The 5,449-nt window shown below is 47.9% G+C and overlaps 1 pseudogene; it reads right to left on the bottom strand.

Annotated features, from left to right (window-relative positions):
• Positions 1-3,732: 3,732 nt before the first annotated feature.
• Positions 3,733-5,001, bottom strand: LOC116629650 (annotated as a pseudogene).
• Positions 5,002-5,449: the final 448 nt, after the last annotated feature.

Here is a 5,449-nt window from a genome sequence, read left to right as displayed (position 1 = left end):
GAAAAATTTCTGGAAACAGTAGCCTTCTCAGTGGCAGCTGACCTGGGAGGTCAACCTTCCAGCTGCCTGAGGTGGGATCGAGCCACAGACCAGCACACTAGCCAGAAATGGAAGAACGAGAACCAGTTCTTCATTTCATAGTTTCTAAGTTACTGGTTTGTTCCTATGGTTAGTATACTTTGCATTCTGGGAAATCTGCCTGTCTAAGGTCTTGAAAATGTTCTCCTCATATTCTCTGCTGGAGAGGTTCTTTTTTTTTCATATTCTTTTTTTTTTTTTTTTTTTTTTATGTTATGTTAGTCACCATACATCATTAGTTTTTTATGTAGAGACCACGATTCATTGTTTTCATATAACACCCAGTGCTCCATGCAGTACGTGCCCTCCTTAATACCCATCGCCGGGCTAACCCCATCCCCCCACCCCCCCTCCCCTCTAAAACCCTCAGTTTGTTTCTCAGAGTCCACAGTCTCTCATGGTTCATCTCTCCCTCCGACTTCCCCCCTTCGTTTTTCCCTTCCTTCTCCTAATGTCCTCCATGCTATTCCTTATGTTCCACAAATAAGTGAACCATAATGCTTGACTTATTTCACTTAGCATACTCTCCTCCAGTCCCATCCATGCTGATGTAAAAGTTGGATATTCATCCTTTCTGATGGCTGAGTAATATCCCATTGTATATATGGACCACATCTTTATCCATTCATTTGTTGAAGGGCATCTCAGCTCTTTCCACAGTTTGGCTATTGCAGACATTGCTGCTATGAACATTGGGGTGCATTTGGTCCTTCTTTTCACTACATCTGTTTTGGGGGTAAATACCCAGTAATGCAATTGCCGGGTCATAGGGTAGCTCTATTTTTAATTTTCTGAGGCACCTCCACACTGTTTTCCAAAGTGGCTGTACCATCTTGAATTCCCACCAACAGTGTAAGAGGGTTACCTTTTCTCCACAACCTCTCCAACATTTGTTGTTCCTTGCCTTGTCAATTTTTGCCATTCTAACTGGCGTAAGGTGGTATCTCAGTGTGGTTTTGATTTGAATTTCCCTGACGGCTAATGATGATGAACTAACAACGCATCTGTAGAAAGAGAAATTAGAGGAACGATTCCATTTACAATAGCACCAAAAACCATAAGATACCTTGGAATAAACCTAACCAAAGAGATAAAGGATCTATACTCTAGGAACTACAGAACACTCATGAAAGAAATTGAAGAAGACACAAAAAGATGGAAAAATATTCCATGCTCGTGGATCGGAAGAATAAACATTGTTAAAATGTCTATGTTATCCAGAGCAATCTATACCTTCACTGCCATCCCGATCAAAATTCCAATGACATTTTTCAAAGTGCTGGAACAAACAATCCTAAAATTTGTATGGAATCAGAAAAGACCCCGAATCGCCAAGGACATGTTGAAAAAGAAAAACAAAGCTGGGGGCATCACGTTGCCCGATTTCAAGCTATATTACAAAGCAGTGATCACCAAGACAGCATGGTACTGGCACAAAAACAGACATATAGACCAATGGAACAGAATAGAGAACCCAGATAGGGACCCTCAACTCTATGGTCAAATAATCTTTGACAGAGCAGGAAAAAACATGCAATGGAAAAAAGACAGTCTCTTCAATAAATGGTGCTGGGAACATTGGACAGCCACATGCAGAAGAATGAAACTCGACCATTCTCTAACACCATTCACAAAGATAAACTCAAAGTGGATGAAAGACCTCAATGTGAGACAGGAATCCATCAAAATCCTAGAGGAGAACAGAGGCAGTAACCTCTTTGGCATTGGCCACAGCAACTTCTTTCAAGATACATCTCCAAAGGCTAGTGAAACAAAACCAAACATGAACTTTTGGGACTTCATCAAGATAAAAAGCTTTTGCACAGCAAAGGAAACAGCCAACAAAACAAAGAGGCAACCCACAGAATGGGAGAAGATATTTGCAAATGACACTACAGATAAAGGGCTGGTATCCAAGATCTATAAAGAACTTCTCAAACTCAACACCCAAAAAACAAATAATCAAGTCAAAAAATGGGCAGAAGACATGAACAGAAACTTCTCCAAAGAAGACATACAAATGGCTAACAGACACATGAAAAAATGTTCTCTGCTGGAAAGGTTCTTGAAAAATCTCTGGTTATAGGTAAAAATCAGCCGGAATTCACTTTTGTTGGCACAGCCATGCTGGGAAAAGTTTGGAGCTTCCCCAAAATACTAAAAATAGAACTCCTGTATGATCCCACTACCGGGTAGACACTTGCAGGAAATGAAGTCAGTTTCTTGAAGTAAGATCTACACTCTCCCACCCAATCTCCCTGAGGAGGGGTGGCCACACTTAGCAACAGGGCACCCATGTGGGAAGTCGTAGGCAACCCTCCCCTTGAGGCAGGTGCCTCCCTGGACAGGGGCTGCCCCAGGTCTGGGAGGTCTCTACAGCAGTGCATTCAATATCCTGGATACTAGGAGGAGATGGAGTACAGCATCAGGCCAGTGAGGGTCAGGACACACTACCCCAAATATGGCACCTTGGCAAATTAAATATAGAAGCTAAAAGAACTTTTGCATAGAGCAGAGCAAGAAGGGCCCTCTGATTCCCAGCCATCAGCCCTTCTTCCCTGAAGCAGGTCAGAATACTCCCATGTGGAACTTTCTCTTCCCAGACCACAGGGAAGACATGTTTATCACCAGAGTCAAGGAATTTAGGGCCACAAAGGCTATACGAACACACCTGGTTAAACTAACCCTTATCTTCCTAGTTACTTCTTTACCATTTACCAGCCCTAGTCCAAACCCCTGTGTCTGTCAATTCTTCACACATTTATTGCTTTTTTGTCTAAAAGGTAGAAGAGCTGTCTGCTCCAATCGCCTCTGCTGGTCTCCGTGTTTTTGTGAGGCTCCCACCAAAAAAATCAATACACTTTGCCTGCTTTTCTCCTGTTCATCTCTTTTGCCAATTTCCAGACCCAGCCAGGGACCTTAAGAGGATTGAAGAAAACTTTCCTCTCTTGCAGCACAGGGTCGGGGGGGGGAGGGGGTGGTGGTGTCAGGAAAACCCATCCCATCTTCCTGGCCTTGGTTCAAACCAACTTCTGCTGGGAAGCAACACAGGACTGTGCATGGCTAGGGGAGCCAGGGAGAGGCACGTGGAACATGTAGGAGCTACCTGACCCCCAGCCAGGGGACTTGGCCCCAGTGACAAGTCCAGGGTGTGGTTATGAATATTATAATAGAAGCATCCTGAACATCAGACCTTCCCCATGCCAGGCTTTATGATTGCTGCTTGTTGTAGTTGCTACTTTGGCTTAGTGACTTTTCTGAACTAACTTTGTTAAGTCTGTATTCTTTGCTGTGTGTGGCTACTGAATCCCTGTGCTGTTAACTTAGTGATCAGCCAGTGGCTGGGCAGAGAGGTCACCCGTGTTTCCCAGCTATGGGCTACAGATTGGAGGTCCCCACAACCTCCTCTTCAGGTTCGAATAATCTGCTCCACTGGCTCATGGAACTCAGAGAAACATGTTACTTATTAGATGACCAATTCATTGAAAGGACAGAACTCAGGGCCAGGCAACTGGAAGTGATGAGCAGGGCAAGGTGTGTAGAAGAAACTCAAGAGTTTCCCTGCTCTCTGAATGAAAGAGGCCTTTGCCCACCTCCACTCTGACCTTCATCTATACTTCCTAATTGATGACGTCCTTCCTTCGGGCTCATCTGTTAACTCAAGTGAAAGACCCGGTGGGCACCAAAACAACTCCTCAAGTAATGACCACTGCTGATGTCCTGGTGATTCTTGGGCACAGCCATGAATCTCAGCTTCTTCATGATGGGGGGCAGCCCAGCAGCTGTGAGTCCCACAGGTCCTCTTGGAGACAGCCCAGCAGCTGAGGGTCCCACAGATCCTCCAGCAGCCCAGCAGCTGTGGGTCCCACAGGTCCTCTGGGGACAGCACCTTAATGGGCTTATGGTCCAGCAGATACCTGTTCAGGTGGCTCTCATTGTACCACACAGCCTCGATCCCATTGGCCAGGTTGACCCCCATCGCCTGGTGACAGGCCAAGGTCAGTCAGTGAACCTCTACCACCGACCCCCCAGAAAAGGCCCCCATGTAGTAAAAGTCACCCTTGTCCCTGGGGTTATGCGCCTGGGACTATGGCCAATGCTCGTAGCTGAAGTCCTTGAGGGCCGCCCGGTAGAAACCGGGGTGCAGGGTGCCGAGGATGGGGGACAGGATCTCCATGCTCACGTGGTCGCGGAACTTCATGTCCACCTCCGTGCAAACCAGGTAGTCCATCTCATGGAGGAAGTGCAGAGTTATTCTTCGAAAATATATTGTAAGCCCTAAGGAGTGATTGTGGAAGCAGCTGAAACATCAACACGGTTCCTGTTCTCAGGCTATTGAATGCAATGGCCCGGTAGGAGCAGGATCCCATGATCCCCAGGGGCAAGGCATATGTTAGGAGCTAGGAAAGAATGTAACCCTCAGGCCCCCCTTCCTGCACCTGGCATTTGCTAGCACAAACATTCTGCTCTTCCCTTACCCCCTGACTGCCTCCCTGCGTGCCTGCGCGCAGGGGAGGGTGCAGGCCTGCTTTACAGCTTCAGGATACTTGCCATCCCTTTGTCCTCCTTTCCCACGCTTTGAGGCATCTGCCCTTGCTTTTCTGATAAAAAATGAAATAAAATCTATGTGCAGAACCCAGCTGCTACAGCTCTACTTGCAGAGGTAGCCCTGCATGGTCGCTCAGATTGGTGTCTGAGAACTTTATTTCAGTGTGCGATGACAGGAAGAGCTGCTTGCAGAAGCGGCGGATCATCACATGTGCTGCATGGACACGTCCACCTTGAGGACCACCACCCTCCAGCCTTCCCGGAGGGGCACATGGGGCCCGGCAGCCAACGATTGGTGAAGACGTAGTAGGTGACCCTGTGTCCCACCATGAAGTGGTTCTCAACTGTCTGCAGGAACAGCTCCAGGAAGACCATGTATCCACAGGGACAGGGGACAAGGCTGGAGGAGGGTCACTGCCAAAGGCTGGCGGCAGAACCCCAAAACTTGGGCCTTGAACATGCGCACTTTCTTCAAGGGGGCAGGACCTGGGCTGCTTTAAGCAACAGCCACCCGCCTGGCCTGTCCGGAGCAAGTCTGCTGCTGGGGCCTCCCTAACTTCGGCTCCCAGAGATGGGAGCCATCAGGACCCCATCTTACAAAGGGGAGCCTGAGGCTTAGGAGGCTAGAAACCCATGCAGCTGATTCTACCCAGTCTGTAGGGCATAGAAACAAGGGCTGTGCCCAAAGGTGCTCAACTCATGGCAGGTGGGGACAGAACCTGCAGGGGGTCAGCCAGGGGACGGGACCTACAGGGTTTGCCCAGGAGCTCAGCACAGGGGGAGTGTTCCTGGCTCCAGCATGCTGACTGTGGGGCTGCATGGG

This window comes from Phoca vitulina, unplaced genomic scaffold (genome assembly GCF_004348235.1).
Source record: "Phoca vitulina isolate PV1807 unplaced genomic scaffold, GSC_HSeal_1.0 scaffold1942, whole genome shotgun sequence".
Taxonomy (NCBI): Eukaryota; Metazoa; Chordata; class Mammalia; order Carnivora; family Phocidae; genus Phoca; species Phoca vitulina.
This window is presented reverse-complemented; position numbering and strand designations above follow the sequence as displayed.